Source organism: Rousettus aegyptiacus, unplaced genomic scaffold (assembly GCF_014176215.1).
Source record: "Rousettus aegyptiacus isolate mRouAeg1 unplaced genomic scaffold, mRouAeg1.p scaffold_m13_p_5, whole genome shotgun sequence".
NCBI classification, from domain to species: Eukaryota; Metazoa; Chordata; class Mammalia; order Chiroptera; family Pteropodidae; genus Rousettus; species Rousettus aegyptiacus.
This window is the reverse complement of record NW_023416308.1, coordinates 53519364-53544588: the sequence shown is the minus strand read 5'-3', so window position 1 is coordinate 53544588 and position 25225 is coordinate 53519364. Positions and strand designations below refer to the sequence as shown.

Sequence of the window (25225 nt, the reverse complement as noted above, 5' to 3'; positions counted from 1 at the left end):
CAAACGCCGTGCTAGGGGAGGACCACCGGAAGCCAGCCCTAGTAAGCGAAGAGCGCATGCTCAAGCTGCAAAACTCAAGCCGCCTACGATCTCGAAAAACCCCGGAGCAGCATCGTGGGCTTCTGGGAAGGAATCCTGGGTCCCCGATTTAATTCGAACGTGGTTTTCCTCTGCGTACACAGTCCACAGCTGGTTCTGAGACACCAAGAACTCCTCATCGTGGATGCTGCTATCATTGGGGCCAGTTTTCCTTCTCAGCAATTTAAGAGTCAAAAAATTTCTCCGCGAATAACATCTCTGCCTGTCCCTAGAACATTTGCCGTGAAGAGCAGAGTAATTAATTCTCCTTGTTCTAGGTATGCTACGTAGGCCTCAACATATATTCATTGTGATTTTGTGTGTGTGTGTATGTGTGTGATTCCAGTTGTTTATTCATGCGGAACTCTGAAATAACTTCTTTTTTTTTTTAACCTCTGTTGATTCGAAATCTTGGAAGCTTCCCAGCTGAAAACTGAAGTTGGAACAAGGAGAGAGGGAAGAGGCAGATCACTCCTGATGGATAAGAGGTAGGTTTAATAAGCACCGGGAACTTACATATGAGGCTTATCTTGGACACTGAAAAAGGAATAGGTCTCTGCACCCAACTGTCAGAATCCTCGAAAGTTTATATAGAGGTCTTAACTGAGTTTAATCACGTATTCAGTTCAGATGGTCTCAACACCTTACTCTATTAAGGCTGTCTCCTTAAAACAGCTCCTAGTGTGAGAATGGTGGGCAGAACATAAATTCCAAAAACAGGGGAGAGGGTGAAAAACCTCTAACTGCGTGGGTACAGCTTGCTAGTCAACCTGCAGTCACATTCTTTTGATGACCTCCTCCAATAACCTCACTCTACTGTTTGTTCCTATACTATTAAAATACAAAATAAGTTATCAAGATATGTAAAAGATATTGGTTCAGGGTTTGATCGCTAACATACTTTCCTTTTTATTTTATCGATAGAGATTCCCCATAGATTTTTATCAAGTTTACTAATTCTAGTATTGAGAGACTCTTATGTGCCAACTAATGTGTCTTATGTGTCACAGGCACCTGGCATGTCGGAAAATTATACAAATATGTGACATCTAACTGCAGAACCCAGTAGAGAACACACATTATAAATAATCGTGAACATGGCATGATGTATACAGTAAAAAAGGTACATGCAGGATACAGTGGGATCCATAAAGTAGAAAAGATCATTTCAAATTCAGGAGTAGAGAACTTTTGGAGATTTTACAGAGCAGCACTTGCACTGGTTGAAGGATGATCAGCAGTTTCCCAGAAAGATGAGGTAGAGAATTTTAAACTGGGAAGACAAACATGTCTAAAATGTGAAACAACTAGTTTCTTTAGTCCAATGCAATGAATTTCAATATAGTTCTTATACAATTTGCATGTTTGTGTGATTTGAGTGGGGGTAGGGACAAAGAACCTGTGGAAGATAGATTTTATGATATCTGTATCAATTCTACATCTGTAAAGATCCTGAAACTCATGCATTACATGATGGATAATCCTTTAAACAAGCCTTGGATAACTAATGTTTCATTGTAGTTGTGTAATTTATTTGGCTTCCTTTGATTACTCCTAACTTATACACATTTCACTTTTATTCCCGCTGAGTGTTATTGATTCTTGATTCCACTCTCTCATTTTTTAACACGTATAACATCTGTTCTCATTTTAATCCTTTTGCTCTTCTCAGTTTTTGTTTTGGATGTAGTCCAATGAAACTTCTGGATTCAGGGTATTTATGGGCTGCTCTTGCCCATTCGAAGTTTAAGATTGGTAACTCACCATTATGAAGCTTTTTTCTTTTTTATCTATCTATCATCTATCTATCTAGCTAGCTAGCTAGCTAGCTATCTGTCAGCTATTTATTTATTTATTTATTTATTTATTTACTTACTTATTTATTTTTGCATTGAACATGACAAAGGCACTTGGCACTGATGTATACACAAATGTTTAAAATTGTTACTATGTTTTTCATCTCATGGATGCCAGTAGCATACTGGGCCATTACAACCGAATGTTAAATTACATTTTCAATTTTAAGTATTCTTATTTTTCTATCCATTTTTATTTTGAAATTTCAAAAGCATATTATGAACAATGTGAGCTTTTGAAGTAAAATGGAGATCAAAAGCCCCTAAAAGTTAGACATAATTCCAGCATCAAAGGTGACATCTAAAGAACTATATTCAGTGATATCTTTTATATTATTAAATAACTTTCTAGCATTTTAACACTTCACAGAATGAAATATACATTATTTTCCTATTAAAAGTGGGATATTGTTAACAATCAATAAAATTATAGCTAATTGAGAAATACCAGAATGAAATATAAATTATGACAATATGCTTTAATTTTGCACAGAAACATAAAGTATTTTTAAAACAACATAAAATATTTTAAATGATAAAAGTTTTATGCCATTCATAGAATAATTCTCAATAAAGTCACTCCCTTTATTACTATTCCAAGGAGCGCATTCTTGTTTCAGGATCTGAAGCCATGGGTGAAATTAGTACAGTAGAAGACTCAGCATTTGGTGAAAACTTAATAAATAGTAATTGATTGATGAAGTGTCAAAGTAACTTTTTTTCCTTCCTGAATCAGGTTGTATCTGTTTAAACGCCCAATGGAAAAATGTAATCATTCAGTTATTACATAATACCCATGCAGAAAGTTAAATTTAAATGAATATAAAAATAAGTTATTTTATTTCATCAGAATTGAGTCAAATTGATTTGTATATGTAGACATCTCCAGAATATAGGAATACTTGTCTTCATAAGATGCATCTGGTTATTAAATCACTTTATTACTTCCCAAACTGTGTCTTCACCTTATTACCATTTGATAGGGGTTTAAATTTTTCAGATCTTGAGAATTATAGGTAACAATTATTCACAAAGACTAAGCTGAGGGAATCAAAAATTGTCACTAGATGTTGAAGATGACTGATTAGTACTATAATTCTTGTATTCAGAATTTTTAAGTGCTGACTTTCTGTACTATATAGCCTTTTAAACCACTTTTTAAAACTACAGGCTTTATTAAAATGATTTATTAGAGTCAGCACAGAATAGTATGTAAAAGTAGTATAGTCTTTGGAGCCAAGTGCTTAGATTTGAATCCAGACTCTGCCACTTTCTGCATGGGTGACCTTGAGGAAAGCACTTAACCTTTCTGTGGCCAGTTTCTTCATAAAAAAAATGGGTATAATATTTTATAATTTTGTTATGAAAATTGAATTAATGTTTATAAAGCACTTAGAATAATCCCTGGAACATAGTAAGCACTATATAAATGTTTTCCTTAAAATAAACAAATGAATAAATTCTCAGTGAAATGTATTTTTTTTATAATACTGAAAATTGTAAAAAGGGAAGCAGTGAGTCTTAGACACCAAAAAGTCTCATTACCAAGAAATAACTGTGTTAACATTTTTTGAATATTATTTCAGAATTCTCTCTTTGAATATGTGTTAGAAATAATGGATCAATAACTAGAAAGGAAAATAATCTTACAAGAAATTATTTCATATGGTTTTAAAATAAAAAGCAATAGATTTGATTTTATGTAAATCTAACGGATGAAAGGAAACCAAAGTATAATTGATGAAATTAATGAAGTTCATATAAATGTTTATTCAACCCAAGTTAATATTTTATAAAGGACCCCTCTTAAGAAAAGAGATTATAAAAATCATTAAGAAGTGAGGATCATTTTTTTTTTAATCTCATGCTTTAAATATTTGTTATGATAGGTGAATTAATTAACATCCTCATACATTTTTATAGTTCTCTTGCTCATTAACACTTTATCTTTGCATTTCATTAATTTAACCAGAATTTATCTTGAAATTAACTTATCTACCTTTGACTGGTACATTCTATTATCATATGTTGCCAGTTCAGTTCTTCCTGTTTCAGTGGGCATCTCTGATCACTTCTCCTATTAGATGTGTTAGACACCTTTTATTTAAAATATAATAATTATCTTCATGTTAGTCATCCTCACTCTATCTGCCTAGCAATAGTCATCTTTCTAGTTGTTTTTATTTTTTTATTTATTTTTACTTCTGCAATCACTGAGATTAACTTTACCTAGTCTCCATACTATTAATTTGATTTTTAGAAACGTCTATTGTTTCTTTTTGTTTCTAATTTATTAAGTAAGAAATGGTGCTGTATTTGTTCTCAACATTTTCCTTTAGTCTACAACTTACTTCGTCACATTTTATTGTTTTCTTTCTTGAGATTTTTTTAAATATATATATTTATGTATTTGAGCATTTATCTAACATGAGACAATTGCAAAAAATCTACTTCTCTTGTTTATCTTTTTTTCTCAACTGGTTTTTCTTTTTTCATTTGTCTGCTGTTATATTTTTATTTTGCATTTTTGCTGCGGCATGTGTGTAGTTGGCATTACATTTATTTTCATCTCGCTTGTGCTTAATCTGACTACTTCGAAGACACTATTTCATAGTGTGAGGGTAAATGAGTATGGAAAGAAAGTATTTGGTCTACTGAATACCTAGCATCTGCTCTCTGTTCTGAGATCCTAATTGCTGTCATTCCAGGCAGTGCTTCATGAGGGTACACCTCTACAAACTGGGGCCTGGAAGCCGATAAGTCTTAGTTATCATTCCTTTTACTAAGATTCTTTTGTGACATGTAGGGGTTTCCAGTATCAGTGATTTGCCTTATTTATTTAGTTTTTAGAATTTCCTATTTTCTCCTTTGGCCTATATCTACACATTGGAGGGTATTCATTAAAACTCTCAGAATTTTGTCTATTAAACCTTTTTGTTCAGCATTGCTTCTGGAAGTAGGGACAAGAATGTTGAAATGTGAAATGGCCGTGTTATCATTCTTTTCATGGCCATGATTATAAACCTCCTGTCATAAGGATTTTTTCCTTTTCCTTATTTAATTGCTGCATATGTAAAAAATAATTATATCTATGTTTTAATGAAGGGAAATTTTGTAATACTAATTTATTTTGCCATCTTTAGTCCCATTTTATTTCTCTTTTAGTTATTTCCCCCATTTTGTTTTGTTTTGTTTTGTTTTTTAATTTTCCATTGTTATAGTATAGCTTGGGGTCTGGCCTATTTGAAATAAATGATGTAACTAGACTTCATACATCTCAAACCCGAAGATTTACAATGATAAAATAACACTGCTTTTAGTGAAAACAAATAACCTTGAACCTGGAGTACTAAATAACCTTGAACCTGTGAATTATTAGTGATGCCTCTGTGACATCATTGCAGTAATTCATTACAATGGATTATCTGATTCATTATCCAGTCTATTACATGGATGATCATGAAGCGACTGAGATACTGAATTGTCCCTGATAGATCTTCCCAGGGAGGTAGATTGTACCATTACTTCATGCTTCAAATACAACAAGTTCTGCTTTAATTTACAATGATTTTAAACACAGCTTATGATAACTTTTGGGTAACAGTTCTGGACTTTGTTCTGATGCTTTCAGCATTTAGATTTCCAGATAAACAGCAGTAATGTATAACTTTTTTTTTTTTATGAGTAACATGAACCTGTATTTGAACTCTGGATCTATTAGGTATAAGATCCTTTGTAAATAATCTGATTTCTGTTTTTAATATATATAACATAATGGTAGCTCTTTGTAGGATTAAATTAGATTGATTAAATGTGTACAGCACCTGAAACATTGATGCTCAGGAAGTACTATCTTCTTCATTCTTTATTCATTTATAACTCCTTAGGATTCTTAGCAGTTGCCTATCAGTTCTACTATATGTTAGAGAAAAACAACAATTGGCTTTATCTCTCAATACTATATTAGGCTATTTTAAAATAGATTCTAGCATGAAGGAAAGCAGGCATTTTAGATCTTATGTATTCTAATTACTCTCTTTGAAGTCACAAGAATACTTAGAACCAATGTTGTCAATTACAGTTTGATACAGTCTCTATACAGTATGTTCTTTGTTCTAAAGGTATAGTTAAGATAGTATTTAAGAGCTCAGATGCTGGAATCAGACTTCTTGGGTTTCAGTCTAGGACCTAAACCTTTGTACTTTGTTCAAGTTACTCTGGCATTCTGTACCTCAAATTCTGTACCTGGAAAAATTTTTAATTCATAAGGTTTTTATGGGCACTAAGTAAGCTGTTTTATGTGAAGTGCTTAGAATAGTGTGTGGCATAGGGACACATTCAATAAATGTTGTTCTTTCTTACTAAAGGCAGAACTATTTTAATAAGAAGACTTATTTCGATGGTTAACTCAAGATTTACTTGACCATCTGTACTTCCATAGGTAGAATTAATTGCTCTCTCCTTTGTAGCTTTGTCGAACCTAGCATATACTGCTGTGATAGCATATTTTACATTTTAATACACCTCAAAATTACCTACTCTCTTATTCTATGAGACTGCATATCCTCAAGGGAAAACATTACATTTATTCATCTGTGGACCTTTGACATTTGACATAGCCTAGTAAGCAGTAGGTGCTTAATAGGCGAATAGTGATTAAGAGTGAAAACTCTGGAGTAGAACTGCCTTGGTTTAAATACTGGTTTGGTCATATATTAGCTGTGTGACCATAGACTAATTACTTAATTACTTAATTTTCCTGTGCTTTAGTCTTCCCTTTGGTAGAATAAAGATAATTACATGCCTATGTCATAGGGTTGTTATAAAAATTAAATGAATACACACACATACAGTCATTAGGCGGGGTTTGGCATATATTGAGAGCTCAGTAAATAATAAATTGTAAACCAATTCTCTATTATTGTAAAATTGAATCGATAAAGAAAAATGATATGCAATATCATGATTGTACACATAAATACCAAAAGTTTAAGTCCTAAGTATCATGGGACTATTAAAGAGATTTTCCTGTGACCACGACAAGTAGCAATTCTGTATTTAGAAGGCTTTCTTTAGCTCTTCTTCTGGAAAAAAGCCATATTTTTTATTATTTAAAAATTGTATTTACAATGGCAGGTAAATTTCTTGGTATGCTTTCTTTCATGTACTCTCTGAGTATCCTACTCAAACCCCTCAGGCTTTACTCTGAGTACATTTGGCCGCCTCTCCTTAGCATTAGGCTATCCTTATATCATGAGTTCGATATTATTTCGCTAGAGGTGTTAGTTTTTGCTGACTTCACAGACTGGGCCTTACCCATCAAAGAAACCCACTGGCTGTTTCAGTTTACTGAGCTTTAATTTCATGGTCCACTAGGAAGAAGATTCTTTGATGTTATTCCTAGTAGTCATTGGAATAGGGTGATGCAGGATGAACAGAGCAATAGAAGAGATTTATGTTGACTTGTAATTTCTAATAGCTGTAGTTTGTGGAAAACAATAATAGATAATTCCTTAGTGGAACAATTTTAATCAAAAGCAAGCAGTATTATCTTTGGATTATTTTCTCCTTGATTATATTCAATATATCTTAGTTCTCAGTATAAATGGGTCAGAATTGAAAATACAATTTAAAAAATCATTAATGTTACAAATCTCTCTCATCTAAATATATATATATATATATCTACACACACATATACATGTGTATATATATATATATATATATACACACACACACACGTACATATACACACACACCCACACACATGCTTTTTTCCCCTAATTGAATGGGCCAAAAGAGGTGAATCATTTTGAAGACAGGAATCATACCATTTATTTCCCCTGTCTCTAGCATCTAGAACAGTATCTGGCATAGAATAGGCACACTCAGTAAATGCTTATCATTTGAATGAATGCAAGTTTTCTATAAGATAATTTATTCCTGTTCATCTAATGTTTACTGGACATTTGCCATTTTCCAAGCCCAGTAGTAAACAATTTCTCACTTATTTACCCATTCAGTCCTCATCATAATCTTCCTATTAATTAATTCTGTTATCAGTTTCCTTTTATAGAATGGGAAAAATACACTGTACATTTTTAAATAACATCCCCCAGAACACAAAGTAGGGTACATTTATAAATAAAAATGACAATAGGATCCAGGATTTCTTATGTCCTTTTTATAACATAAAACGGCTTCATATAAAAAAGGAGAGCTCAGTTAAATCTTTTGTATGAGTTAATTATACAAGTGATTACACAAAACTATAGAACACATAATGTATTAAAGTGGTGGGAATTAGCATTGTGTGTGTGTGTGTGTGTGTGTGTGTGTGTGTGTGTGTATGTACATGTAGGCATTCATGTATATTTTAAGTGAGTTGGTTTGGGTAAGTAAATGTTTGATTAGAGTACAAGGAGGATCCAGTTGGCATATAATGAAGTATTATGGATATATAGAAAGGTTAATATAGCTCTTAAATTCTAAGCTGAAGATGTGATATTTAATGAGAAAGAATAGATCCAGGATGGGTTTTTCAGCAGTGCATTGTAAATGTGTCAGAGGAAGGTTCTGATCCTTGTGCATGGTAAAGATCTTTAGATGAAACATTTTTTATTCAGCTACTATTTGACCTTAGTTAGCTTGTGGTTCACTGTAGTTCATAGCACTATGCTGACTTAGCATAGAGGTCTTTCTTCTCTTTCATGTCATTATTTAGTAAGCTTTTACATATGTTTGGCCTGATATTTGCTTGAGCTTGCATTTCCAGAGCATAGTCATAAGCAATCAGTCCCTAAATGACTGTCTAAATGAGCTGGAAGAATTTCCTGGAGGACTAGAAGTATATTGTAAAACCGGCTTTTAGGGTTCTTGTGGTTTGTCATGCATTCCTGAGTAAAATAGATTGCATAAAGTGTTCACTTAACACAACCTTGCTTCACGCCTTTGGGGAGGTTATAAATCATTATAGTTACTGTTAGCAAACCATACATCATATCTTGAATTTAATAAACAAAGACAATTACAAAAATACAGGATTTAAAATTATAGCTCTTACTTTGTCTCACCAAAACTAACAATTATCAGAGGGGGAATTTTGAGGCTACAGATAAACTAACTGTTGACCTAAGTAACCCTATCAAGCAGAACCTCTAATTTTTTACCGTTGCTGTAACTAAAGTCCATTTGAGGCTCTAGAATAGTATTGTAGGCTTTCCATGATTTAGTACTTCTGGTCCCATCACTTATCATTGTCTCACACTTTATGTTCCAAGCAATACTGTTTAGAAGTTTCCATAAGTTCTATGCTATTTCTTGCTTTAGTATTGATGATCATCCTGTCCTCTCCTGCGGGTGTCATTTTTTTCCTACTCATTCTTTCAGTTTGTCGTCTACAGGAGCCTTTGTGACCATAAAGATAGGGTATGTCCTCTCCTAACCCAACAGTTGGTTCTCAACCGCTATTTTTTATAATTGTTGTATAATTGCTTTTTATGTGTTTTTCTTCTTTACCAGGTCAAAGTCTGTATCTTATTCCTATTTCTAACTCTTACTTCCTAAAAGAATCCTAGGCACAGTAGTAGAGCTCGATAATTGTTGAGTCATTAACTTTAGGTAGCCCCTAATGCAAGAGGAATTCCAACTCGAATATTCAAGGAAACATTTCTGGAGACCTAATAGAGAAAGGAGGTGTTTTGTTCTATCTTAACCAATCAGATCCCAAGGATCCATCAGGGAGACATCAAGGTATGATGCTTACATAGCAGAAAAAGGTCTTCATAATTTATCAATAAGTAGAAGGGACTACTAAAGATAAGTAGGTATAGATGAGAGTCAAATACTAAGAAAGATGATCTAGATATAGTCATAGTCATAGGGGAGCTGGGACCTCATTTGTGTATAAAAACTGAGAGTCAGACTCTTCAAAAATTCAAAATTAAAAATCTGGCAGTAGTTAACTGGGAGATGTAGATGGCTAGGTAGCAAACTGATACAGTGCGGATTCAATACAATTTTATGAACATGTTTTTGAGCATGTTTTGAAAGACTAGTATCCTGATCCTGAAGGGTCTATGAGGTTGAAAACTGTGGTGATCTTTGAGCCTCACTGTTACAGGATCATAGCAGTCTGGAGTATGCCAGAATCAGGAGGAGGGGGCGGACTGGGCCGAAGTAAGTCATAGAGTTCCATGCTGAGGGCTCCATTGCAGAATTGAATGACTGGTGTGGTAAGGCTATACTGGGAGGTAGAACGAAGGAACTGAGGGTCCAGATAAAATTCTCTGATGGTCATTTTCTTGGGATCTGTACAAAATCATTGCTGGAGTTGTGACAGTGAGTAGGACTCTTGATAATGCAAGGAGTGAATAGGTAGAGAGACAAGAAGGGACACAACTGGAAAGCTTGATTCTGTATGTGCTGGTGACAGTGGCAGCTGATGCGGACCTGCTTCTACTGCTATGTTTCACAGTTACAGATAATATCCCTTTGCTCCTTGTAGGGTTTCTTAAAGGAATTATGAAAAAGTTCAATTAGATTCAAAGCCAGATTATGCAGATTCTTTGAGAGGACATTGTGACATACATCACCTTTTATGGTAAATGTGTGAGAAATATTCTGAACTTGATGCTAACTATAAGAGGACATAAAATTATTGTTTTCCCATGTTTCTGTTGAAAACCGGGAGCCCCTCACCCATATTACCCTCATTTCTTATTGCTCTAGTTTCTATATCATTCTTATTGCTTAAATGGTTAAATTACATTGTTTTTCAGTCTTTCTCCCTATTCTAATTCATGCTCCAAATTTTCCTCACATCTTTTGGGAATCTAATTTTATTTTACTCTTTAATCTTTTGATGACTGCAGGATGACTTTTAATTTGTTTAACAGTATTTTAATATAATTATTGAGTAAATAAATGCTGCTATTTTACCACTCTCCAATGTTCTAGAAGTACTTGTTTTTGTATAAGCTGTCCTCCTTAGGAAGAATAGGAAAACTTATTAACTAAAGAGAATCTTGGGATATTACTGATTTCATTGAATCTAGATTGATCACTGATAGTTCATATTTTGATAAGTTCTGAAAAATTCTCTCTATATACCCAAAACTCACTGAAAACTTAATATAAATAAGTACAAAAAAAAAAAAGAAGAGTTTTTTCTCTAGGTTTTTAAAAGCCTTTTTAAAAAGCTTGTCCTTCTCCATGGGGAGCAGTGAGGCCCAAATTTGTTAATTGAGTTCTCCTGGACTGAACAGTTAGAAGTAAAGGCAAACTGAGACAGCAGGTTCCTGTCTCCAAATTCTATAACCAGAGAGATAGCCAGGGTCTCTTTATATGTGCCTTGTATGTTTGAACTGATAGTGTGAAAGGAATTGCATTCTTCTAAATGAAAGAGTTTGTTTCTTTTGTGTAATGTTACACTTTTTTTGCCTCTCTAAGAATCAGTTGTAGAAAATATATCATTTCCAAGAGCAGAAGTATAAAAGGTAAAGTACAGATACAGTGAAAAGTAAAAATTTTTCTAGGTTACCTGCCAGCCGACATGCACAATTGCAGTAGGCTTGATCTTTGAAGCTAACCCCTGGGCTTTATAACATTCTTGGATTTCACATGCCTCACTGAGCTTTAAAGTATTTGTTTTGTATACTAGGATGCATTTCTGTATTGCTTCTTAAGGCCTTTTAGGAAATTGTGGAGATTTTAATTAAGTAATTTAGGAAGCAAAATAGTACTTTTGAAGATAGGCTCCAAGATCATTAGAAATTTCTGTTTTGTAATTAATTCACTTATGTAGAAAAAATCTTGGGAAAACAATGCCCAAATAATCACACATCAAGCTGTAATAAGAAAAAAAAATTACTAGTTGCTAAATTATCTTAATTTTTATATTATTGTCAATTAAAAAGGAATCTATCATATCTTTATTTTAACCTATTTCTCTTCTTAATTGCCTTTCATAATTTTTATTATTGTTTTCAAAGGTTGGACAAAAGAAGCACCAAATAGGAGGGCAGACTGCTTTATTGTGATGCGTTATTGGGCATTACAGTACTTATATCTTATTCGGAGCCTTAGTCTGAGGCAGATGTGGTAGTGTGGGACTTGGTTCTCTTACTGATGCTATACAACTGGTATGTCTACACGCTTCACATACGATCATAAAAAATGTTAAATTATACAAATAAATTAAGTAAAAATATATGTTTTACATTTCTGCTTATGTGGAACACAAAATAACCATTCATACTGCCTTTATGCTTATACCTTTGATTATAAAACAATATGTCATGGGAGTGGACATTAATTGAAAAACAGTTTTCTACAGCTTGATGAATAGGGAATTAGTTTAGGATATATGCTCTGGTTAATAAACACTCCCAAGAGGTAAGTGCAAAGCTCAATGCCTTCTTTTCCTCTGCACCATCCTTATGATTCTCCAAAAGCCTTCAATCTTACCCTCCTAGTCCTACAAATTACCCTTCATTCCTGTGAATGAACTAGGGTGATGGCATTACCTCATATGGATAGTTTGGTGGTATTTTCAAGAAAATATTTTCCATATGGCTTATTTAACTAAAATGTTACTTCCCCATCATAGATTAGCTTTTTACTTGTTAAAACAACAGTAAAATTAATTATTAGGAAATTAATATCATCCTATGTTGCTTATTTTTTTCAGGTATTTTAATATTGTAAGATATTGGATTGCATAGAAATCATTTTATCATGCCCTGCCTATTCTGTTGAATGGAAATCATTTTTACCATAGACTGCCTATTCTATTGAAATGCAAATTAACTTAAAAAAATCACTTTGACCTAGTCAGATATGACTATTTCATTTATTTCTTCATTATCTCCAAAATAATTTTTTTATTTCTATTGTTTTACTGTGGAGACCTAAAATAAAAATAATGGAAATTCTATTGAATGAAAAAAATACTAATCTTCCTAAGAATGAGAAAAGAAGAAATAAAGTCTTTGGTATCCTAAAGCCAATTACAAAGTAAAACAACAAAGTTGATAGCATATTTTGCCAGATTATTTTGAAAGCTTTAACAATTGCAGTATTATTAGGTATTTCACTGTGTCTATAAGCATGTCCATGGTTCATAGATTTTACACATCCACTCCTGCTGTTTCTGGAAATAACTTTGTACTTCAAAATGTATTCTAATCCCCTATTGAATTGTTTTAATTTAAGAAAAAAAAATCACGAAAATAAAGAAGCAGCAGCTGTATTACAAAAGTAATTTTTCTTTTTGAAGAGAGGGGTTCATGTCTATAGGAAGTCTATCAGTCATATTGGGTTTTAAAAATTACGGAATAAAGACAAGAGTGATTTATCATAACTTCCTAACATAAATTAATGATCCCATTACTGTGCCTCAGGTGCCCCTACTTCATGTCAGGTCACCCGGCCAGGCCCAACCTAGGAAGCAACTCCAAACTCTCTAGGGTACTGAAGATATTTTTAATATTTTATTGTAATGGTTAATGGTATATCACATAATATCAGCAATCATGATTTATTGAGCAATCATGGTAGGCATTGTCCAATCCCTATATTATTTATTATTTTATTTCATCACAAAATTTTGTGAGATGGTTGTATTCTCATTTCTCAATGAGGAAGCAGGTTCAGAAAGGTAAAACAACTAGCCTAAGATCATAAGACAGTGAGCTCCAGAGCTGGGATTTGAATTCAGGGCTGTATAACTTCAAAGTCCATTTCTTTCAGTTAGTCATCAATGAGATATTAAACTAGGCAAATCAGATCACCTCAATGCCATATGAATTGTTTCATGACATAATAAAATGACAGTTTCTACCACCAGATGGTGATTTAGAGAAATGTGAATGACTTTTTAGTTGTAACAATGATTATAAAGGATACATCTAGCATTTGGTGCTCTTGGTGCTGGCAGAGGTAGAGGGGAATGTTTGGCAAGGGTTTTTGACTTCCTGCAATTCTTGTGGCAGTTTCATAAAACAAAGAATTTCCATGTAACCTGATGAAGTTTGAAATTGAGGTATACATAATGGTGAAAAACTTTTTCACTATTGTCTGAGCTTAACAGCCTAACTCCACTTACATATAGGTACACAATGATTTGTTTTTGTTTTTGTTTTATGTGGTTTTAATTACACTAAATTTTCAAGGATGCAGTCACCATACAGATTGAAAGAGCAAAAATTTTTTAGTGGTTGAAATTCTTCTAAGAATTGTCTATGGGTAGATAGCAAGCCACGTGTGCCATTTAACTTGTCAGTAAGTTAATTTTTATCACTCTGTATTTGGAGCTGTCATACCCCTGTGACTATTCCATCATATTATGTAGAATAGTCATGTCTGATGATTCACACAATATAATACATATTATTTTATTCTAAATGATTTTTATGTATTTCTCCTGTAGGTTAGAATAAGAACATAATATTAATTTCCTTTTAAGAAATTAAGTGAGAAGTTACCTACTAATTTTATTTCAGCACAGTAAAAGAAAGAGGTTGGTTATATAAAATCTTTGCTATGGTAAAGGGTATTGGGTCCAATATGCCGAAAACCACCCATTCCTGTTCAGTTCTTCCATTGAGGAGCTGGTAATCAGGTAGTGCTAGTCTATGATTATAAGAGGAATTTCTGTCTTATCATGGGCTCTCTAGAGTCAAAATTGTTTTTCTCTATCCCTCTTAGGAATGTTTCAGGGCCCTTCAATGCTCCAGCTTCTTATTAATTGTTCAGTTATTTTCTAGAGATGGTGATGGTTTGGAAATTAAGAAATGAAATTTAAATATTGTTTCTCACATTTTTCACTTGGGAGACTGCACGATACCTTGCATTTTTAGGAAACTTGTTTTCTTCATTTAAAAGCTAGAATTCAATTACCTATCTGATAAGATTGTGGTAAACAATAACTGAGAATATCTATATATCTATCTGTATATCCTGATACTCAATTTTTAGTTCTTTTATCATTAAGGTTTTTCTGCCCTTGATTAAATCCTTATAAGCATACTTTTACTCCGAAAATTCTAGTTGGTTCCTTATAAATTAATTACAGTGGACAATCTTTCCTGAATCCAAGGGATAGCTCTATGTTTTCTTAACTCTATTTATGCATGGAGTTTTAATTCTTTCTTGATTTTGTTCTGTGTGCTGCGATCTCTCTTTATCTTTATTACTTTGAGGTAGCCAGTACATGCAACTGATGCTGCTCCTTTTGCAGTTCTTTCTGATACTCAGGTGTTTGCTGACATTTAGGATTACTGACCTAACAATTTTACATTTGGTAGGTGGTAAGGTATTTTGTCCTCCTGACAAAAGAGTAGGACACCCTGTTCCTTAATCCTCATTCCCAGCCAGGATGGCCATTTCCTTAGGATTCCAAGTAGACTCATTGTCTGAGATGTAAATGATATTCCAGCCGCAGGAAAGCAGCCACATCCATTCATTGAATGTGGAAAGAAGCTATATAAGTAGGGGGAGTGTAAAGCAATTTTACTTTAAACGTTATTTAGTGCCATTTCATGTGAAGCAAATATGCATAAAATATCACTCAGCAATATTAATGACAATAATAATAACAACAAAGATAGTGACCCTTTATTAAATTTGGGTATCAGGCAGTTTGATAATTATTTTAAATGTATTAGCTCATTTAATACTTAAAATAATAAATGAAGCAACGCCATTGCTCCTAGTCTACCAATAATGAAATGTGCCTAAGGTCATGCAGTTTATAAACTGGAAACAGATTTGAACCCAGATCTGTCTTACTTCGAAACTCTTATTCTTCATAGTTATGTTGAAAATACAGCTGTCGTTTTCTCAACAGCATAAAAATTTCAAGTCTGTAACTTTGGTCATGTCACTGTGAATGAATGATTTTTCCTGTTGTTGGGTTTAGAAAATAAATTGTTAATTGACCTTCTATTGATGTTTCATAGTGATTTTACAGACATTTTTCAAAGAACAGCTTTAAGTGAATGAACTTTCTAATCTCAGAAAAATACAATGATAAAGTGGTAAAACTTCCAATACTGACATAACAGAATAAGAAAGAAAATAGCAATTTTGATTGTAAAAGCATAAAGTAATTGAATTCGCCTTTAAAGGGATTCTGAGAAAGACTTAAAAGTACCACCAAGATTTTATTAGACCACAGTGATCTGCTTTTGAAGTCTTTGAAGTTAAATACCCCTAAGGAACTTAAAAATGTGCAGCTTAGAACCCAAAATAAAACTGCTTGGGGCCTCTAATCATATACTTATATGAATTTTTGAATTGCAAAAGAAAATCTTATCTGGATCTTGTATGTGTGCATTGCTCATAACAAACCACAGAGATTGAGAAATTGTTGAAACTTAAATTATAAACAAGCTAGTCTTGATTAAATAAAGCATACTTTTTTAGATTCAACAATTCAGCAATAAAATCATAAGTTTTGCAGTGTATCAGAGTCTGAAGAAAACTCCCAGGTATCATTCTTCCTGATTTTATTCTTAGAATTTTTCCTTACCTAAATGTTTTTCATCCTAACATAATGTGTCATAGAAAGGCTTTGTTTTGTTTTGTTTTTAGTTCTTGCACTCTCTCCTCTATTTGGGTAAATAGCTCATACGTATTCTGAAATGCAAAGTATATTTTCATATTACAAGATCTTGCAAACAAAAGTTTGAAAACCTGGAAATTACAGAAAAAAGTAAAAAATCCCATTCCTAATACTCCAGAATGACACTTAAATATTTCTGTGTACTTCTTTTCATTGGACAATGTTTCTTTCCCTTTATATATTTGTACATTGTTAATTCAGTAGTATTTGGTTACATTTAATAGGCATTAATCATTAACCTAGGAGCATTCTAGTCAGTGTTTTGTTTTTATTCACCATTTTCACAGCATAATTTAGGGTTTACCTTTTCATCAACATAATTACTGATAATGTAGTAACAAAGACTTGATACATTGCTTGCAAGTTTTTCACACATTTCCTTTGGTTCCCTTGCCTCTTCCATCCAAATAGGATTAACTTCCTTTGATTCTCTTTGGAAATTTTGTGTAAACTGTCTTTTAGTTGCGATTCTGGCTACCTGAATGGGTGTCTTTGATCTGGCCAGTTCACCTTCTATTAACCAGCGCAGGTAGTAGCAAAAAGCCTATACTTAGCTAACGCCTGATTCAGCCTCTTTAAAACAACTGCAAAACCTACAAAGTCTCTGAGATTCTGGACTACGCGTATTTGGAAAGTCCACAATTGCTTTTTCTGTTTATTCTATGGTCTTGGTCATGATTTATCTTCTTTTATTACAATATATGCAAATAATTTCACTTCATTAACCTTGACGGAACTTAATTGAATTCCCCCCTCCCCAAAAAGTTTTACCTGAGCTGTGCCTTAGGGAAGCTTTTATTCTGATTAAGCTAGTAATTCCTTTGTTTGTAACCAAATATAACCTTCTTTCTGGAATTATGTTAAGAGACCTCTATCCCTCCTGGTATCAAAATCAAGGCACTTTATAGGAAATGAAAAGGAGCAGCTGCAAGATCATAAATGCCAAGTTTAATTAAAAAACTTTTCATTTTCTAGTACTCCACATACATGATGTAGATTTTGTGCAGATTGAGAGGTTTCCTAATTACTTTGCTCAGTAATGTCAGGGCAGGATTAGTTTCCACCTGAAAATGTAGGTGCTAACCCAATTACTGTTGTTCTGCCAGTGAGGATTATTTATCTACTGTCTGATGATAATTCTACAAGTTAAGTGTTTGGTTTACAAGTCTGATTTTCGTGTAGATTTCACAGTTACAGTCTTGTTTACTGAAAACAGACTATTTAGAAAATATGTTGTAACACATAGACTTGGGTTATAACTTGACATTCAGAGTTCAGTTATATAAGCTCCAAATATTCAGAGTTTGTAGAATTCCAGTGTTATAAGAGATCGTCAAATTTATTTACCCATTCTAGAGCCCTGTGAGGAAAGTGTACATATTCATAATCACAGATCTATTAAATGGCAAAGCCTGGTCTTTAATTGATCTTACCTAACGATTTTGGATTCTAGGTGCAGTGTATGTACCTCCAATTTAATTTTCTTTGATTATATACCGTTAGTGTAAAGATTCTGAAATTTATGGTCCTGTTGCTTGTATATGACAGGTAGGCCAGGAAAATAAATATGATCCATTCTATATCAAAATTTCATAGAGAATTAGGGTAACATTCTGTGTGATTTGTATTACCGAGGCACAATTGCATAATAAAATATAAAGGATGGTCATTGAAAAAGTTTTAATGTTCTTGAAATAAATCATTCATATTTTTTAACTATACCTAAATGGAATCATTTGTCCTTAGTTTATGATAAAATTGTACAGTATGCTTTGGAATAACCTCGTAAGTGAGATAATTGAAAATCACGATTACTTTGATATTACAGCCACTCAACACTACACATATTCTTATAAATTTTGCTTATTAAGTGAACAACATTCAGACACATTTACTTATTTGTCCTTAATACAGGTAAGGCACAGCTGCCTTAATGATTTTTCCTTATGTTAAGAATTATACTTTTATTTACAAAGTAAATTTAAAGGACGCATGGTTCCTTTCAAAATTGGATTTTCATGTAGGGGGCCAGCACATACTCATAGCGTTTTTGGTTGAAATCCTGATTTAACTGAAAGAATCACACCACTATATCATTTTTACCTTGTAAGATAGGCTTAATTGGTTTAATTTTCAGGCACTTGTCAGATTCACCTTCCTAGAACAACCTGTTGATTTTTCTCTTTTCTTATTATAGTATTCACTAATATAGCCCTCTTAAGAAAGTACTAACCAACTTAGTACAGCAAACAGCATGAGTGATAAGAGGGGAAGGGAGTCATATGGCATTGACTAATGAAAGTTTCTCCATTCCTGTCACCATCACTCCTGAGGAATATCGCATGTGGAATAAATAGGCAAATATCCCAGCATTGTTCTAAAATAAAGTTTATTCCATAATCCCTGGTATTTTCTTAACTCTATAGCTTAGATTCCATAATCTAGAAAGGAGCCAGTGTAATGTAGGGATTAAGCAACTGACATTGAAGCCAAGCTGGAGAGTTTGAGTATTCCAGTTCAGTTTAATAGTTGCCATTTGACTTGCACACATTTAACTCCTCGAACCCCAAATAATAATGATAGCAACTTTATAGGGTTGTTACGAGATTGAAATACAATAATCCATGCAAAATGCTCAGCATATGCATGGAACATGGTAAGTGAGCAAACACAATGAGGTATGAGAATGATTATGGTGCCTAAGGAAATCCTCCATTACTTAAACATTGAATCCCAGAAAGTTTGTTAGGCAAAACCACCCTCTGCTCTTGGAAGGCCTTGATGTGTCTCCTAAACTGAGTGCCTGTATGAAAAATAAAAGATGGAGAGGGGAAGGTTTGACTAGAGAGATTTATCAAGATCTATAAAATAAGACCACCTATTCGAGTCTTGATATTTGTAAAATTTTTTCATCCAACTTGTGTGAGTGACATTTTTCTAGGGAATACTGTGGTAGGTGAGGATCTTTAAAAGTATATTGACCTTTCTACTTGTAAAGAAAACTGAGGTTGCAGGGTAGGGAAGGAAAGAAAACCTTCATTTGTCAATAGGACCACAATGCTTTGTAACAACTAACTCACTGTATCTGTCAGTTAAATTGAAAAAGTTTATAAAGCTTTTAAAAGCTTTCAAAGAATTAAAACGCTAAATCCTAAAATTTTAGTTTTAAGAAAGACAAAAGATTAGTATGTTGTTATTATTATCTTACAAAAATGCATTCATTGCTCATAATCTCAACAAGCACATGAAATTATTTATACTTTACAAAGTTTGGTTTATTCAAACTATAAACTTGTTTAGCCAAATCAAGATTTTGTCCTATATCGTTTACATGTCATAAAGTTTACCAAGAGGGAAACCTTCAGATTTGTTAAATGCCCAAATATTTATTGAGTAACAAGTATGTAACAGGCGCTGTTAGATGTCTGAATATGAAAAGATATAAGCCCTCAAGCAATTTACCTTCAAAAAGGAGTAACACCCACTGTTCTCATAGCACTTTGTACAAGTTCATTATAGATCACTTATAATATTTTCAGTAACTATTGTATGCCGCACACAATGAACTCTTCTTAAGGCAAGATGTGGTACTTTCTCGTTGTTTTCTAGAAGCTGGCACAAAAGAGCTTTTTAACAAAATATTCCTGAATTTATATTCAAATATATGATAACAAAAGGAAATTTAACTTTGGCAGTTGAACACACTATGCAATATACATATGAATTATTGAATTTTACATTTGAAATCTATGTATTTTCATTAACCAATATTACCCCAATAAATTTAATAAAAAAGAGCTTCTTAATAAATTTTTGTTGAGTATTGAGCTATTTTCACTTGTAAGAATAAAGAGAGTTAAAAAGTCTGAATGAGGCCTTCTGCTTCTATCTAAAATGAGGTAACAGGATGCGTATTGAATAAATTTTACAAAAACTTTGGCTATACCAGTAATGCATGATATAGATGAGTTTCCTCATTTATAAATTGAGGGAGTATTTGATGTGATCATTTCTAAGGTATTTTCCAAAATTTAAAGTTGATAGCACTTTAATGTTCTTTTCATGTTGGGTTCATTTTAGAAACATTTATTCCTGGGAGTTACTTTTGCAAGTGCATGACTATGAGACTAAATACATCAGTATATAATAACACTCTCTTTTGCTGGTTCATGCACTGCTAATGTTTTCTCTTTAAACACTGGAAAAAGCAAGGGAAACAAGAGCAAGCAGTAGCAAACAATGTTTTTTATTACATGACTCCACATAAACGGGTTTGTAAAATGTGAAGCCCTGGAAAATGTAGGCTGTATCGAATAAGATATTTCCAGGTAAGGATTTTTTTTTGTGTGTAAATGAATATAAGAATTGACTGGACAATGCAGTGTTTAGCACAGTGAAGTGAATATGCAATCTGTGTTTCTTACTGATTTATTCTAGAAGCAAAATCAATATTAGTCATTATTAAACATTATTTTCAGACTAGCAAACTTTAACTATAGATTTGCAATTAAAAACTGGTTTCTCAAATAAGCAATTCTCACAATAGCTTTTATTTTCTATTAGAACAATATATTTATCACTGAATAAGCAATAATAAGTAAATAAATGAAATTAGATACATGGCTATGAATGAAACTTAACTAATTATTTTCAAAACTTTTGTTAAATTATATTCTTTGAATGGATATTATCTAATTTGTCTAGTATATGGCTAACATATAGTGTAATGGCTAACATTGAATTCGGAATATTTAGAAAATCATCTTGATGATTCTCTTCTTAGTGTAATCTGGACTGACTTAATAGGGAATTTATATATTCCTCATTCAGTGAACAATCCAATATCATTATTAGCTGTGAATAGGAATGAGGCATAAACATATCCAAAGATAACATCTACACTTTTAGAAACACTTTGTAGAGAAAAAAAAGTCAGTTATTTAATTACTTTAGTTCTGTCTTCTCTTTCACATGTTTGCACTGCTCCCATTGAAATTATTGATCTGGTAAAGAAAATTTGCACTTAAAGAAACAACAGTCAGAAGGAGTAAATGTAACGTAAACTTAGGATCAAACTGTCTTCAGTCATAGCAGATCCAACACCGGTAGCAAAGGATCTGTGGAGAGGGTGAGAGACTGTTGGAGTTTTTCCGAGTAATCATGACGAATCCTGAAAGTTTCTGCTCCCAAGAAAACTGAATGTCCTGTAAAATGCATATGTGGAAGAAAGGGAAAATTAAGGGACTTTTTCAATTTTATTTTTACTTTTGTTAAGGATCTTACATTTTAAACACAGAACAATCATGTTTATTTGCAAAATATAAAATCATTTCTAAGCCTTTCTCCATTACATAATATATTCAGTGCATATTTGTTAAAAACCAACACTGCATTTGGTACATTTTAATCTGGTTTAGATAAAAGATGAATCCAAAGGATCAAAGAAGATAGCTGAGAAATGTTTTGTAAGTATCTTTGATAGCTTTTAAAAATTATATTAAGGAGATGGCACTACAGTTTTATGCCTGGAAAATACAAATTCCCTCAGAACAGGACTCTGATTACACAATGATACTCCTTTACATTGAAGCCTTTCAGTAACTTCTGTATGTATGTACAACAGAACTCTGGATTTGATGATGCAAAGTAGCTGGATTTAAACATTTGTGCATGGGAGGTTCTTATATAGGCAACTTAATGGGGGAAATAACACTTATCTCATATTCTTTCAGGAATTAAATAGCCAGTGCCTACAAATCACTAAGCATTTTAAAGGGGTACATAGAGTTTCAGTGGTTAAATACATGAGTCAAATATTAACTCAATGGAATTTTTGAAAATACTTAGAATTATATGATATCAATATATTTTAAAATTACAGTAATACAGCAAAAGCAATATTTTAGGGAAACATATATAGCAGTAATAGCTCTATTAGAAAACATAAAGGTTGAAAATTAATAAACTAATAGTTCAATTAAATTATGTTTTATTGAGGTGAAAACCATATAGCATAAAATTAGTCATTTTAAAGTTAACAGTTCAGTTGCGTTTTAGTACATTCACAATGTTGTACAACCACTTTATCTAGTTCCAAATCATTTTCAATACCTCTAAAAGAAAATCTCTACATATTAAGCAGTTACTTCCCATTCTTCCCTTCCCTTCACTGAGTCCCTGGAAACCACCAACCTACTTTCAGTCTTAATGGATTTACCAATTCTGGATATTTCTAGTAATCATAAAATATATTCAGTCTGTTAGATTGTTATTTTTACAAGAATAATATAGTATAATAAGCCTAAGTATTAGAAGAAAGAAAATTATAAAGCTGAAGACTGAGGTCAATTAAATTGAAATCAATGTTTAATAAGAAAAAAATTGAACTAGTAAAATGAATTAAGGTGGGGGCGGGAAGAGAGAAAGGAAGGGACAGAGAAACAATACCAAATATGACTACCGATATAATAAAAATTAAAAAGTTAGATTCTCTAAAAATTTTTATGGTAAAGAAATGAGACGTATATGAAAAGATCCTAACCTCTATTAGTACAAAGAGAAATGAAATTAAGAACATGTGAGAACCCATTGAGTAAGCAAAAATAAAGATACCTGACTTTGTTAGAGTGTTAAGTGGTCTAATCGATTTGGAAAAAAAAAAAAAAAAACTTTTGGCATTATTTGTAAAATTGAGCGTGCTTATTTCTTACTCTCTGGTCATTTCTTTACTAGACTAGAAATATACCATAAATTTGCTATCACATTTATGTACTGAAAAATACGCAAAAACGTTCAGAGCAGCAGTGAATGTAACAGAAAAAAATAGAAATAGGAAAAAAATAGAAGCAGTTCCTTTTGGTACTTACAGTCACATATAACATATAACACTACAAATTAATAAGAAATATTTGTGAAATGATTATGGGAACACAAGTGAAAGGTAAGTTATAGAAGCCTAGATACAGTATACTAGCATATAAAATGAAATACAGTATTTAGGGATATACACATACAGGTTTTAAAGATGGCACAGTAATTACCAGCACTGAATTTCATGATTGTGGTCATTGTGGGTTTGACACAAAGGGAGGAAGGTGCATAGTAGTGTCTTAAAAGTTATGGGTAGTATTCTTTTTTTTAGGTCACGAGTTTATGAATGTTAATTTCATTATTATAACAACTTATCTAATTGGTATAAGTATGATTATGATGTATCAAATTTTATGCATTTAAAAAATAAAGTGATAATATTGATAGAAAATCATGAAGATTAAGATAATGGGGGACACCGTTTTATAGTATCAGTATATGACCAACAGTTGGTAGCTGTCATTGTCACTTTTTTCTCAGAAGTCTACAAGTTTTAACTCTATCAGTAAAAAGAATTTTTACACTTAGTCCTAACATGTATTTATCTCTAAATCATGTTACTGCCACTATTGTAAAATTTATATTGTATCAATATTTTACATACATTACAAATGCATAAAAATATGAACAATATTTTAAAATGAATTTTTATGTGTTAATCATACATAATCAATACTAGTATTTGTAAATTTATATTTCTAATGGTGCCCTAGATACTTTAGAACCTTTTTATTTAACTTCTTTATAGAATGGTTAAGTATTTATTGTTTTTATTTCATAATGTGGCTGGCAAGAAACTCATTTTGATACAAAGAGAAACATCAACTCTTCCTCTTTGCTTTCATTTGCATTATAGGAATTATCTTTAATGTATAGTTTCTTTGTAAAATTATTATAAAGCTAATTGTCTATTTTTGGAGGATTGATTTTTTTAAACTTGATAAAAAGATCTATTAATATATTTGATGGTTTACAATGTGTGACAATATTCTGAAAACATGTGGCAGTGTGAGGTACTTGCAGCTTCAGGAATGACCACTCTTTCTGAGACATGTTCATCTGAAATACAAAAATTCAAATTTCAATCAGAATATTAAATGTCAGAAACACTATTTTTATAGCTTTGATGAAAATATTTTAAAATTCTATTATTTTCTTTCTTCACCAGTTATAGCCACATCATTGAGCTGCTGATTTTCTTTCTTCACCAATTAATTGCTTATTTATTAGTTTGCATGTCCTCATTTTGGGTTCATTAATTTCATATGAGAGGGAACCTGGCTGACCACCCAATATGCAAGTTTTAGCAGTGATAGTTTTTTTTTTTTTTTTTTTTTTTTTTGCGGCGGGGGGAGGGTGATCATTTGATATTCTTTGAACATTTCCATAGCCTGCTATATAGAACTCATTTGGTTAAAGTACTTATTCACTCAACAATGATTTATTAAACCTATTGTGTTTCAGGCAACACATTGAGAGATAAAGAAGCATCAGACATAATTCCTGATCAAGAACACTTTCAGTCTAGTGCAGAAGGCAGGTAAGTAAATGAATATAGTGCAGTTTGCTAAGTGCTATTTTGGAGATATTTCCATAATGCTGTGAAGTCTATTTATCTTCACAACACTCTGTGAGATCAGTAGGATGCTAATATTACCTCCATTATTTGGATAAGAACAATGAGAAGTTATAGAAATTTCATGTCCATAATACTGTCAAATGACTATCCTAAACCCAGAGCCCCAGTCTCATGGTTTCTGGTCCAGTGTTCTTTCACTGTGTTGTACTCACTATG

At 32.5% G+C, this 25225-nt stretch overlaps 1 long non-coding RNA gene across 1 annotated transcript; it reads left to right on the top strand.

Annotated features, from left to right (window-relative positions):
* Positions 1 to 150: 150 nt before the first annotated feature.
* On the top strand, positions 151 to 24970 carry LOC107520203. Its single transcript, XR_001599269.1, has 3 exons — positions 151 to 356; positions 497 to 566; positions 24895 to 24970. It is a non-coding gene; the product is annotated as an uncharacterized LOC107520203 (long non-coding RNA).
* The last annotated feature ends 255 nt before the right edge of the window (positions 24971 to 25225 follow it).